Here is a 15002-nt window from a genome sequence, read left to right as displayed (position 1 = left end):
TTGCAAGTAAATCTCTTCAGATTTTTAAAAACATTTTTCTTTAATACAGGAGGTAAAGCTGCACAGCTGTTAAGAAAGAGAGAGCTAAGGGAAGAAGAATTTTAAAATCTTAAGTTTCTAACACATCACCTTTTAAATGTCTACGTGGTCCCAGTGTGTTCCAGCATATTATAGATACAAATTTTAGATACAATATTATATTTTATTATATTATAGATACAAATACATATTATAGATTATAGATACAATATTATTGTATCTATATTGTATATTATAGATACAAATACAGAGGGTTTTTAACCCCTGTCCTCAAGTAATTTACAATCTTATGGTAAGATACACCCATGAGTCACTTGGAGGCAATGAAACCTGTGCTAGGAGGTATCAATGCAGAGCTCCAGAAGCACATGGGAAGAGGATGCTAAGTGTGATTGAAAAGCCATCCCTTGTTTTCCACACCTACCCTACTTCTTTCATCCTTAGGATCCAAACCAAGCTCCACTGCCTCTGGGGAGCCGTCCTCATCATCCTAACCCACTGTGGTCCAACTTCTTACGCTTTCTACAGTCATGCTGTAGTAACTATCCAGAGCCTTGCCCTTTTCCCTCAATGGGTTTAGGTAGACATTGTAACATGGCTAATACATATTTTTATGTATTTTCACATATGCCCCCTGTTTGGTTAGAGGCATTCGTTACCAAAGTGGCTGGGAGAAGTCTTATAAGGACAAGTCTGAGAGAGAGAGAGCTCTGATTCTGTGCTATGTGTACATTGCCCAAGAGGCCCCCGAGCTCCCAGATGCCCTGTTGGGGGTGGATGCAGGGGTGGGAGTGGACACAGAGGCACTGAGACCTACAACACTGGTTCAGGAGTGAAGAATAAACAATGTAGGGACCTCTCCAACGTGGAAGTATCTGGTAACTCTGTATTTTGATGGTGTGAGCAATAGCACAAGACCCACAGACTCCAGATGAGAGTAGTCATAGTGGGCAGATGCCAACACAAAGTGCTCAGGAGCCAGACCAGACCAGCCTCCCTCTGGTGTCCTGCAGGGACCACCACATGCAGAGCAGCACTGCCAACCCTCAAAGGACATGTACGCTTTCCCTGGATACATCCAACCATCTTAGGAAGGGACAGAGAGATGCTTCCTGTGAAAGGGAGCCTCCCTGACTGAGCATTTATACCTGGATATTTGTCCAAATTACACCTAAGATGCTGCTCTAGAATGAGAAAGTTTGGACTGTCTTTCATTAGGAAATGTAAATCCAGTCTGCCACTATTGATAGGATGAAGGTGAAGAGGCACAGAAAAGAACTTGATTCTTTCACTTTTTGACCCATTTAACTTCCTGAGTACGTAAATTTTCATCCCTTCCCCCGTTAAACACAGCAAGGAGACCTGCGGAACGTTCTAGCTGGTGTGTGCAACAGGGAGCCCTCAGTAAACGCTGTGTGAAGAAACAAAAGCAAGGAAATATGGATTTCATCTTTTCCTTGCCTCTCATTCCACCAACGTCAAGATAAATTCTAAAACAGATTTTTTAAAAATAACGTAAATCACAGCGAGCACTCTGGAAAGAGAAAGGTATTAAGGAAGTCACAGGGCTTAGCCCTTAGAATATTAGGACTGCTGGCCACAGACAGTCTTCCTGCCAAGCTTTCTGTCAATAAGCTGAAGTAAATATCTATCTGGACCAGTGAAGTCCCACAAAAGTAATAAGCAAAGTTTTCAATCTTCAGCAATGTTTGAACGTCTCTCTGTTATACAGGAAAGACCCTGGAGCTGCTCATAAATGGATATTTCCCTTCGGAATTAACAACCTCTCCAAGGTCAAACTTGAGTTTTTCTGAAGATTCCAGAGGCTACAGAAAGCCACTCTTTTTTTTCCCCCCAGTCTATTACCTTCAAAGTCACTTTGCTTTAAGAGTTCTTTGAATATGCCTTTTTCTGAATGGAGCTTTTAGCAGGGAAGAAACTAGGACAAATTCTGGACAAAGCAAAAGACAATCTTAAAAGTTGGCAGCCAGGCCAGGTAAGTCTTAATGAGAACGTTAACAGACTGGCTGGCTTCTCCTTGCTGTATATGGCGAGGTGTACAAGGCTGTTAACAATAGAACTCTGCAAAAAGCATCGTGGAAAGCAGGTGCATATTGATTCTCATCTTAAGCTCATCAATAATTAATAAGGCAAATGTTATTTAAAGATACAGGCAGGGGGAGGGTATAGCTCAAGTGGTAGAGTACGTGCTTAGCATGCATGAGGTCCCAGGTTCAATCCCAAATACCTTCATTAAAAAAGTAATTAAGTAAACCTAATTACCCCTCTAAAAATGAAGCAAAGTAAAATAAAAATACATGAAAACAGTCTTTAAAAGAAATGTTATTTCTGAAAAAAAAAGATAGAGGCATTACTGTTTTGTTTTTTTTTAAACCTGGCACAATTGTATTCAGAAACTCACTATATTCAGTATCCTATAAAAATATCCTTCTCTTCTTTATGAGACCAGTCAGATTTCATCTCATTCATGAAAACTTTCCAGGCTAGTCCAGTCCACCCCAATCACTCCCTTCTCTGAACTCCAAGAGCATTTATTGCCTGTAGCACTCACTGGGCATAAGCCATTAGGTATCTTTTTTTATTATTGTTATTTTTAAACAAGCATGGTCTAATAGATAATAAAATCCTCCAGGGTAGGGATCACAGTAAATGCATCTTATCCCTGGTACCTAGCCTGGAGCCTTACCCACAGCCCATAAAGGTTCAATAAATTTTTGTCGTTAATGGATACATTGTAGATGCATCTGGATAAACACAATACAGGAAAAGTGCGGATCATCATCTAATGAACATGCAGCCAAGAAATCAATACGAGAGCGCTGTCTGAGCACCAAGTGAGAGACAAAGCAGTGCCCTTCTCCCTGCCCCAACATCCAGCCGCGTGATGGATTACGTTACATGAAATTATCGATAAAGACCGATGTAGACACAACGACTTCAAAACAGTACTAAGAAATATTAGATACACAATGTAACATTACAACAAAGGCAGCAGAACCGAGAGGCAGCACCTGGAGAAACAGATTCAGATGATGAAGACCTCTTTGCAGATAAGTAACTTCAAGCATGATGAAAAACATGGTGCTTTCCTTTCCTCCTTCTCTATCTCCTCAGCCCAGAGACTGAGATGCTGATCATCTCACAAGATATGTCAAATGAGCATCATTTGCCCTTAAACAAAGGAACAGGAAGGCAACCTTGGGCATTCAACCTTCACCAAAACAAAGTCAACCATCTCAAATGGATTATGTTCTCACAATGTGCGTCAGGGCAAATAAATTCATACAATTCTCATTTATATACATGAAGAGAGTAGGAAAATCTACTTATCTCTGGTCCAAATTTCTGTCTTCTTCCATGGGATCTGACTCATTCGCTGAGAGTAGAAAGTTGGGCCAAATCTCATCCAGCAGTGAACCTCATCTTGCCTTTCTATTTCACCCTTGTTGCCGCTTTCCCCACTAACAACCTTTCTTTTATCCTAGAGGTGGGGGACCCTTAGGCAGAAGGCCACCATTTTTATCGAACCTATAGGTAACATTCTCAGCAACAGCATTGGTCTAACTGATGTGAAGAAGTGAAAAAAATCCACCAGACCAATCCGAATGTGCCTGGTCCCGAAGCCAAGATCTGGGGCAAAGGAGGAGCAAGGGGGGACCACGAGCTGATACCCCTCCCCTGGCCCAACTTGTATGCGCTTTGTTGTTCTTTGAACGCCCAAAATAGGATAATAATTTAACTGATCACTTCAAGGGAACATCGATAGTGGTGTGACTAATTTATAATAGTGTTTCCTAGTTCTTCGGCTTAAATAACCAACAAGATTTGAGCTACTGCATTCGCTCCTCATTTCATCCATCACCATGTTTCTCAGTCGCTTTTAAACTTTTGAATGGACTAAAGAACTTGCCAAATGAATTGGCTACACAGATACAGCTCTAATGATCTGGTTTGTCTCCACTATTATTAATTTTTTGATGCATTAAATCCACTAGCTAAAGGAAATGAGGATTGAATTCCTTAGGTTAAATGGTATATAGCAGTAAGAATTTCTATAAATAACCTGGCTTCCATCATAATCAAATGAAGACTTAAATCATCTCATCTCTTTGAAACAATTGGTCTGTGGTATCTTTTTGTGGGCCAAAGTTTTCATTGAAATAAAAAATTAAAGATATATACATATTTACAAAGTAACACTGAATTTAGTAATGGAGGAGCCCTTCATTACAGGATATAGACTTTTCCTTCTAGATCCTGAAGACATGGACTTAGAAATGGTTCATGTACTCACGGTCATTAATGTCCTGTTGGCGCAGTGGGTTGAGGTGCTCCAAGCCTTTTCCTTGTCTATTGGTAGAGATGGGGATATTTCAATGAGAGGCACTCACGTCCAGAAATGCCCAGGAAGAGAGCTGGAAAGGACCTAGACAGAAGCACAGAGGAACTCCTGTAAGCACAGCTGTTTCTTAGGATGATGAAGGCAGCCTGCAAAATGGTGAGTCGGGGCAGTGGTCAGCGCCTGGAGACACTAGGGGGCGGAAGGTGGGATTCTCCACTAGACGGAGCTAGGACACATCTGTGGCACCCGTGGGTACCATTACCAGGGCAGAGCAGGGAGATGGAATCGGCTCTTACCCCTCCGTAGGCAAGAGTATATGGATTAAAGCGGGTATATGTGAGTATTTCCTGCCTCCCTATGTTTGAGCCTACACTGAAGATATTCCTGGGGTGGCACATACGTGTGTTCTTAAGAGTATGATTGCATATTGGGTATGGATGTGTGTGTGTGAACATACACACACATGTATGTTAGATTAGATATAGGTATAGCTACAGTTTGTGGGCCATTATTACAATAAATGGAAGTCATGTTGGTGGAAGGAAGCTCGCTTCTGTTGAATGTGTACAGTGTTCCGGGCCTTTTCATATGCCTTCTCATCTAACTTCCACAATAGCTGTGAAAGGTGGCTGTATTACAGCCATGTTTACCAAAGAGGAAATCTGATGACCCTCACACAGGTTAAGGAACGCACCCAAGATCGCACAGCTGGGAAGTTACCCGGATTAGAAACCGGTTCTGCTGAGCTTCAAAAATCCTAATTCAGTCTTCAAAACCATAGCACACTCACACTTCACATCACAAAGCCTTGCAACAGCTTCTCACAATGTGCAAACTGACTCCAGGGAATACGGTTTGTGGTATGTTTGCACAAACAGTACTGACATGTGCATTATACAAAATTAAAATAACATATATGCAAAAGTTGGATTTCTTTTTGAATGCAAATATATATAAAAAGTTAAATAAATGCCACATTTCACTTTCCCCTTTTTCACCCCAAGATAATTATTGAAGAACCCCATTATAGGAAAATGCACAAGAATGAATTCCATTCTATGATTCAATTAAAATAAGTAATTTAAAAGAATATTAAACTTTTTTTTTTCAAGTGGATATATCAAATCCATATGCATACGTAATTGAATGCATTCACTATTTGCCACAAAATACATTAGCATTGGGGTAGCAATCCAAATTCCATTCACGTTGCCTCTTTCTGCTGCAGGAAAAGCCATTTCCACTGAGATGCTCGGAGCCCTCCTAAATTTGACCCACTCCGCTATGGTCCGTCGTCATTGAAGACTTTGTAGCCTTTGGGCACTAGCCTTTTGATTTTGTTTCTTGTTCAGAAAGTGTGTTGTTCTGTAAGTTGTGTTTTTGTGAGACAGATTCAAGAATGTAAGTACCTATTAAGCGTGTAACGCAGCGTCTGGCAAGTAGTCAGTGTGGAATAAAAGTCAGTGGTGGTGGTGGTGACAATACCTGTAAGGGGAAGAAAGAAGAGGAAGTGGAGGAGGGAGACCTGAAGGAAGAGAAGGAGGCCAAGAAGGAGGGGACAAAATGTCAGAAAAAGTAGAGAAAGAGGAAACGACGAAGGTGGAGTTACAGAGAGCATTAAGGGACCAGAGTGGCAATGCCCTGCACCCTGCAAATTATTCTGTCCTTCACCTTAGACTTCATGCAGTTGTCCTTTTTCTTTCTTTCTTTTTTGGTTTAAGATTGGCTGCTGATCTGTAGGAAGAACACGCTGGGCACTGAGCCCCTGGCTGGGATTGTGGGACTGAGAAGGGGAGAAAGGCAGCATTTTCACCTTGTGCTCCAGACCCTTGGGAAATATGTTTGTTGTGTTGTGTGGTGACATAATAAAGGTTAACTTTAGCAATCTGGACCCAAATGGAAGATACAAAAGCTCCTTCCAGACAAGTCAAAGTGAAATAGATTTTCTTTGGTGTTTCCATTCCCTATAATAATACTTGAAAGAAGTCATATTTCAGGCAGAGCAGGGATAAAGAAAAATTTTCTCATTTACTTTTGAAAGGAAAATTCCATTTAGGAAATTTCCTGTGTAGATTTTTGTCATATCAAGCCTCAGGCTTTGTTTCTTTCCTTTGTTTTTGGGGAACCTTGGAAATTGAATTGATAATAAAATAATAGTAATAATAAAGATTAACATTTATTGAGCACTTATGATATGCAGAGCATGCTTTCCATGCTTTATATCACTTTATACTCAGTACAGTCAAATAAAGTAGGTACCGTGTTGCAGATGAGAAATATGAGGCTCAGAGAATTTAAATAATTTGGCTAAAGCCACATAGGTAGTAGGTGGTAGAACTAAAACTCAAACTATGGGCTAGCTGAAAATGAAGCCCTCTGTGGTCCACCAGGCTCTACTTACATAACCTGCGAGCTGCCTGCTTCACTGCCCAACACACAGTCTGTGTAAGACAATGCTCCTCTTGGCTTTTTTTTAAGGAGTTCCTCCCCTTGGACTGTTACCACTTTAAATAAAGCTCTATTTTCATCAGTACACAGGTTGGGAGAATGTCCTATGTGGGGAGTGATACTAACTTTGATCTGGGCATCTGAAATATTCATTCTTTCCTGGATGTTTCTGCCTTGCAGCTCCTAGATCTTAGCGTAAAAGCTAAGCATCCTTCCCTGGGTTCAAGAAGCCATGAGACTCAGGGCAACAGTTGGAGTTTACCTACATGGATTATTTGGGGAGGTGAGATGTGCAGTGGTGAGGAGGAAGATGTCTGGGCTTTTCATCCACCCCATACTGGGCACATTTATACTTACATGATCATGTGCTATATACAGATTTTATTTTTTAATTAAGGGAGAACCCCAATGCTTGACTTGCTCCCAGAAGATAATTTCCTGAGCTATCAGAAGACTATAGCAAATTGTATCAGGAGCACTGGGCATGTTACTAATTAGTTATTGCCTTAATAAGAGGACATGCCCTTCAACAAGAGCAGCTGAATGAACAACTCTCTCAACTTTTCCCCTACAGTCAGTCTCCTTGTATCTTCTTGACCCCCAAACTAGCATAGCAAGATGAGCGAGGAAATCAAGGCTCATTGATGTCCAAGGTCACATCTCTAGCCTACAAGTGAATTAGAACCTAGGTTTCTTATCTCCCAGTCAAAAACAATCTTTGATTCAAGGTGTTTCCACAAATAGTAAAAGATGCCTTGCTGGAATGAAGGAAGATCCCAATTAGTCAAAGGTGCTTAGGAAATTCAGCATTCTCTACCATCCTACAGAAATTTCAAATGTACATTTTGCATATGAGAGTTTCTCCTAAACCCTGCTGTACATTTTTAAGAGTTGGTTTTACCCACAAATTCTGTACGTGTTGATCACAGGTTTTCTTAAACATCTGTTAATATCCAGAGGCACTAGGATTTCTTAGACCCTCACAGCAATTCAGAGGGCGTTCTGGAAATGCTACTTACTAATAATCAAGGTATAAATAATCATGATAATAATTGCTTTATTGGCATTTCACGTTCATGCTATTGAAGTACTGCCATATCTTCCTAACGTACCTCTCCCACCCCCATCTCTTCCTGTCTGATTTATCTTCCATGTATCTGCTTTCCCTAAATACACTCTCACCCTTTCATTCTACCATCTCCACAATGCACTACTCTGTATAAAATCCAACTTCTCAGCCTGAGATTTTATCCCCCCCTCTTTTTTTTTGGCTATTATGAATAATGCTGCTATAGACATTCATGTACAAGTTTTTACATGGATTTATTTTTATTTGGAGGGGATTCATTTGTTATTTTTAGAGGAGTTACCAGTATTGAACCCGGGACTTTGTGCATGCTATGCATGTACTCTACCTCTTGAGCTAAACCCTTCCCCACACTTTCTCCTTCTCTCCAAGTACTTTCTCCGCTGCTCTCCAAGGCAAGCCCTCTGGTTTACATGACTGGCTTGCTCTCTGATCCCTAAGTAGGGCACACATTTCCTCTCTTCCCGCACCTTTGTGCTCTCCCCTCTTCCCATTTGTCCAGGTGTGTTTCTTAACAGATTGCGGGTGCCTTTGAGAGCAGAGGCGGTTACATGCTCATCACTGTTTCCCTCACAGAACCTGGCCCCATGCCTTGTACCAGGGATCTTAGAGCATCTTCAGCTCCTGCACTGCCTCCTCCCAGCTCCCGTCTCTCAAACATGAATATCCACAACCAGGGTCACACTTGATGATCTGACACTCAGCAGCTCATGTGGTTTTATTTTTAAACTTCAACTATGGTGATAGTTTCCTTATTATAGAAGTTTAAAAAAAACATAAAAATCATTGCATTTGAAGGGAAAAGAGCAATGCCTATTTTAACTCTGTCTTTTCAAAAAAGATTGAAATTCTGGACCTACAAGCTCAAAGTTGGTGTGTTGGTTGAAAGAGTAGCTTCAGGTGCCCGTGAGCTTGTGTCAAGGATGTACGTGGCCTTCCTGGTAGTTACAGCTCTACCTTATGATGGACATAACTGTTTGCAGAGGGATCTGTGGATGTGAAGGCAGAGAGGCTGAAATGGGACCGACAGTCTACAGGCAAAAGATCTGGCCTTGGCTTCTGGTTTTATGGCTGACTTCTGAGTGACCTTGGGAAAAGTCACTTACCTTCCCTGGGCAGCATTTCCCATGACTGTAAAATAGGAAATCTAATATTTAAACTCATGGGTTACTGTGGGAATTAACTGCAGTAATTCCTATAAAAGGCCTTGTAAATCACAAGGGGTTCTGCAAATGTTAGCTATTATTAAGGAAGCATTTTGGGCATCTCCAGGTTTTTTTGTTGTTGTTGTTTGTCTTGGGTGACACCAGACATATTTCCAGCTGCCCTAGAATACTTTCTATTAGGAAACATTGAATTCTCTTAGCTCTGCTGTTCCAGTCCTAACTCTGTTCATGTTTACATGCAGCAGAGTCAGCTTCTTAACCAAAAATCCTTTTATTTATTGTTTGAAAACTGCTGTTCAAACTTTCATTAGGGACCCAAGGAAGTGTTATGGCTGAACTTGCCATCTTAGTTGCTTATTCCAATCTTGGGCTATCAACTATACACACACACACACACACACACACACACACACACACACACACACCATCAGGTTTATTTTCCTTTCTTTCTTCCTTTCTTGTTTTTTTGATTCCTCCTACCTTTCTCTTTTCTCCTCTTCCTTTTTTTTCTTTGCTCCAGTGGGAATCTAGAAATAGTGACATCAGCAAATGGCACGTGAATCTTTGGCCAGAGCAACCTGATTTTATTTCTCCCCTGCCGAGACAGCTTGAAACACTTGCAAAGCCTCAACATTTTCTCCAGAGCACTCGCATAGGCTCTGGTAGGGGAAATGGACCTAACTGTGTGTTATTTACCAGCTAGGTCCCGGAGCAGACTATAATCTGCTTCATTACTGAGGAATATCCCTCAGGCATCTCATGGCCCATCGGGGAGATACGTTTTCTATGAGTTGATGGGATTTATTGACTCACTGGACCAGCGTGCTCTTGGAGTCCAAGTAAAGACCCTTAATTCCACAGTGGATTGAAAAGCCAACAGACTCTGCTTTCCTGCATATTCACAGTTTGTAGATTATTGATCTGATCATGAATCAACTCAGCCTCCTCTGGGTGTCCTTAGCTCTACGTACTTGCAAAGTCCCTTCACGAGGCCTGAGTCACAGAACAGCCCAAATCAGCACCTTCACAGCAGCTGCTTATGGTGTGCAACTGCTCAACATTATTTTTGCCTTGAAAGTGTAATGTTTCAGCCTTCCTTAAAACAGACCAAGTCAGGGAAAGTAATACCCCCTAGGAAATATGTGAATTGCCATAGACACACAATTAGAAATAAAAAAGGTCTATAAAAAGACAGTCATAGAATTTCCAAGCTGGAATAAAATGTAATAGAATTGTTTACAATTTATTGCACATTAAGGCTAGACTTGGAGGATTATGGACAAGAGTCCTTTTAAACTGAGAGATAGAGAATGTGTGTGTGTGTGTGTCTATGTGTCTGTACTGAGTTTTTTTTTTTTTTTTCCTGGAAGATCTTTGTTGAAGCTTGTTCAATCAAAGGCCCTCATATCACAGCCTCTCAGGAAAGCATGTTCTCTAGTGACTAACACGAGCCACACAAGAGCTACATTGACTAATTTTCAGGGAAGGTCAGAACTTGATCTCATCACCATCTGGTCTATTAGAAAAATTATCTTCTAGATTTCAATATAAAGATCAATTCTGTTTCAAAGGACCACTCTCTCGTGTATGCAGATGGAAAAACAGACTTTGCTCCTCATGGTCTTCCTGTCCCAAACCATCTTTCTACCTCCCACTCTTATTTTTTTCCTTTCTTAAAAATTTCATTTACTTTACTTTTTAATGCCATTCTCATGATATGATTCTTGTAGAGTAAACTACACATATTTCAGATGTACAATTTGATGAGTTTTGATAGATGTATACACCCATGAAACCACCACCACAACCAAGATACCTAACATTTCCATCAATCCCCAAAAGGTGCAATTTTCCAATTTCCAATTTAACCCTTCCCACCTGCTTTAACACCTGGTAACCATAAGTTTGTTCTCTGTGTCTGTGAGTTTGTTTCTGTTATGTAGATAAGTTCATTTGTGTCCCTTTTTTTAGATTCCACATATGGCACCATTTTATTCTTTTTTATGGTTGAGTAGTATTCCATTATATATATGCCACTATGAAAGACAGTATAGAGATTCCTCAAAAAACTAAAAATAGTCTTACTATATGATCTAGCAATTCTACTCCTGGGCATGTATCCAGAGGAAAATATAATTTTAAAAGATACATGCACCCCAATGTTCACAGCAGCATTGTTTACAATAACCAAGTCATAGAAACAATCCAAATGTCCATTAACAGATGACTGGATAAAGAAGGTGTGGTACGTTTATACAATGGAATACTACTTGGCTATAAAAAATAAATTAATGTTATTTGAAGCAACATAGGTGGGCCTAGAGATGGTCATTCTAAGTGAAGTAAGACATAAAGAGAAAGAAAAATATCATGTGATACCCCTCATATGTGGAATCTAAAAAAAGGGACACAAATGAACTTATCTACAAAACAGAAACAGACTCATAGACATAGAGAACAAATTTATGGTTACCAGGGGTTAAAATGGGTGGGAAGGGATAAATCAGGAATTAGAAAATTGCACCTCTTGGGGATTGATGGAAATGTTAGCTATCTCAACTGTGGTGGTAGTTTCATGGGTGTACAGATCTGTCAAAATTCATCAAATTGTACATCTGAAACATACACAGTTTACTGTACAGGAACCAGACCACAATAAAGATGTTTAAAAAAAAAAGAACACTTCAGTCTACTCTTCACATCCACTGACTTCAAGTTTATGCAGCCTAAACTTGTGCTCATCATATCTAAGCCACTTCTGACTTGTCAATCTGAGGCTGTCACCCATCAGGAGATGGATAATACTGCTGATCTCTGACCTTCCAAGCTGCCTGACAGCTGGCGCTGTCTGGGGAAGTTCCAGCCCCCCTCCCCCCATCACCATTAAAATGCTGGTGTGCTGGGGGAAAGGATCTTGAGATGAGGTGGTCTCCATGCCCAGCACCCAGGTGGCAGCCCCCAGTTCTCACCTAGTTTCGTATCACGGTCAGGGCCATAACTGTGCCTCAGTGCCTCCACCTCCTGTCTTGGTACTCTGAGCACAGCTGAGGGAGTGCTACCCAAGACAAGTGCCTCTGCTCTCAGCAAACCAACCCCTGCTTGCCACTGCCCCTCATCTCAGAACACTTCCTTCTCATGCAAAATTAGTGTAGACAGATTGCAAGGCTGTGTGTGTGTGGGAGGGGGGTTAGAGCAAATAATTGGGTAGAGATGCTTTACTGGTAAAGTAGAGGTTGAAAAATTGGAAATAGCTTCTAATTCATGAAAATGTGTTGATTGAATTTGACTCACTGATATAAAATCACAGCTTACATATTCAGTAAAATTTCCCTTGGTATCAGCCATTTAATCTGCATGTAAGGCAATGCTATGTTGACTTTCTTTCTTGCAAAGGACAGTTAGCATTTGGAGTTTTAGTCATAATAAGTGCATAATATTCATCTTACTCTAGAGAGTGTTATTGATAAGACAAAATAAGAATACACACTTGCCATCATTGCTTTTAAACCCACCCTTACACAAAATCTAAACCCACCATCATAGAATGCCCTCAGAGGTCAGGAAACCCCAACCTTCCAACAGACCAGTCAAAAGGTTCCACCTTCAGCAGGGAGCGGTGCACAACTGCTCCGCAATCACAGCGCGGTGCCTGCGGAACAAACCGCCAGGTAGACCAGAAGGCTCCCACTCAACACCCATCCAGGGAGCCCAGACAGTTAGAACAGGTTTGGGAACTTCTTCCCACGTGCAGACAGAGCTGTAAATACGCCCTGTTGTTCCACAGACGAGAGCCTCAGGAGGCTGATATTCATTTGTCCCAAATAACTCATTTGAACGCTTGAGGAATTCCCTTTAGCTTTTTCATTAATACTCTAGAATAATATGCAGACAATTAGGTGACAGCATGCCATTTGTTTAAATATTATTAAATATACAACAAAGATCACACATTCTTTATGCATACAAGCCCTTTCAGGATAACGTATGTTCTCAACCCCAACCAAAAAAAAAAATGAAGAAAAAAAAAGAATTATTAACATTCACTCTTCAAGCACTGTAAAACCAACTCTCAGATCGTGGCACTAAACCCTTGCGGCTCTGGCATCTACACAGGCTGGCTGGAGAATTCATGCACTATGGTGTTTGACACACTCATTCTCCCAGGTGAAATATGGCAGGAAAAGCTGCGTAATTTATTAGGCTCATATGGGAAGGCTGAATAATTAGATCGTCTCCTTGTACAAGGCTACATTTTATGATGATCTTTTTAACACTGTAATCTAAATTGAGGTTGGAGTTGAGGCGTGGAGGGGGAATGAAAGCAAACGAATTGGGAGATGCTCTGTATGAAATGGAAGCTGTGTAATTCTATGTGGTCAAAAGTAGGATTCCATCCTCAAAAAGTTTTCAGATCATCTGTATTATTGGTTAACAAGCACCTCAAATATTTTAATAGCAAGAAAGTGAGTATATATGTGTGTGTGTGTATATATACACACGTACACACACACACATATACAATGTTGCATTTTTATTTTGGTGGGTGGGAAAGAAAATAAAAAGAAACCTAGAGGCTAATAATTTCCCCCATGAACAGGTAGAAAGAATTTCCAAATGTTAGCAAGAGGAGACAGTCAGAAAAAGAGATGTGCCTTACCCTGCAGTTCCTCCTGAGCCTTGAAATGATGGTTTTGAGAAAAATAGCCAACGTCACCAAAGAGACGACTCCGAATAAGAACTTAGGGTCCTTCTCAGGGGGTCCAGGTGAAGAAGGCCGCCAGTATGGAGGACACAGGGAGTCCCGGTGTTTGCTCACTTGACTCGCTCGGTGCTTCCTCTTTATCAGCACCGGAGCACTACAGTGGGTCGGTCATTCTAGGAGCACTTGCTTTTGAAGTGCCTCCCCTTGGACCGCTCTCATTAGCATCCCGTTCTCCTTCAATGGTCAAGTGATGCATGAGGATAGGGTGGTTTTCCCATCGGAGAATTTGCTTCTTATTAAGTAGCCAGGCAACCCATCTCAGGGGCCCCAGAGAGAACCATGGGGAGGTTATTCTTCCTGTGGCCACCATGGTTCTGCTTGGCCTCCCCTCTGCCACATTGTTTCCTCCTTTTTTTTCTTTACACATTACTGAGAGGTTAAATTTTTACAAATCTTATATTCATAAGACATTTTTGTCTTTGGGCTGATGGAAGATAAGGAAGGCTCGTGCACCTGGCCTCCTTAGACCAGGATGGAAAACTCCATTTGAGAAAATAATTTGCTGTCTTGAAGGTTGGTACAAGAGCCTACTTGACCATAAAATTCAGGCTGAAGAAGCAGGTTCAAAGAGAAAGGTTGAGAGAGAGATCTTTCCCGGAGGATCTGGTCACTTTGAGAAAGGACCAGACCAAAGTCAAATTCCATCACTGTGGTTATTTCTGAACTGAAGCAACTTAAAACTCAGGTGCCTAGAACTCCAGCTTTCATCACCCTTATTTCAATCTCCTCCTCTTCATTATCATAATCTCAAAAAGAAACAAAAATAATTTTTATTCCCCAAGATGGAGTAGAATCATTTGCACATATCTGCCTTAAGCATAGGGTAAAAACGAAGGCTCACTCGTATCCACTGTTTCCTTTGAACATCACATAATTGGTCCCTAGATTTCCCTGAAATCTTAGATTTTATTCTGAAAACCTTATATTAGCTATGACTTTATCCTACGGATCAACTCCCTTTAAGCCTCAATATATATCCGTTGCTTTTAGAAATGGAACTGTTTTTCCAAAGGCTCAGCATGCTGTCCTTTGGGCTTTTTCTAAATCTATAGCAACCGTTCTGTTGGGGAACCTTACAAATAAAACTAGGCTTTGGAGTCTGAGCACATATAAAAAGATACATTGCAATAATAAACA

The 15002-nt window shown here is 40.9% G+C and overlaps 1 protein-coding gene across 7 annotated transcripts in view; it reads right to left on the bottom strand.

The window, feature by feature from the left end:
* Window positions 1-14157, bottom strand: part of SLC14A2 (solute carrier family 14 member 2) — a 429946-nt gene extending 415789 nt beyond the window's left edge. For 3 of the 7 annotated variants that reach the window (XM_032470688.1, XM_032470687.1, XM_032470686.1), the window contains exons 1-2: window positions 13761-14154; window positions 4355-4486 (exon numbers count right to left, since the gene is read on the bottom strand). The gene's annotated coding sequence lies outside the window, so the exon portion shown is untranslated. Of the gene's footprint in view, window positions 1-4354; window positions 4487-13760 lie in introns of all 7 variants that reach the window. The other 4 variants (XM_032470689.1, XM_032470690.1, XM_032470692.1 and 1 more) reach the window with 3 other exon arrangements.
* Between the last annotated feature and the right edge of the window lie 845 nt (window positions 14158-15002).

The sequence above is a fragment of the Camelus ferus genome, chromosome 30 (genome assembly GCF_009834535.1).
Source record: "Camelus ferus isolate YT-003-E chromosome 30, BCGSAC_Cfer_1.0, whole genome shotgun sequence".
Lineage (NCBI taxonomy): Eukaryota > Metazoa > Chordata > Mammalia > Artiodactyla > Camelidae > Camelus > Camelus ferus.
Note: the sequence above shows the minus strand (reverse complement) of the source record. Positions and strands in the feature narration are given on the sequence as shown.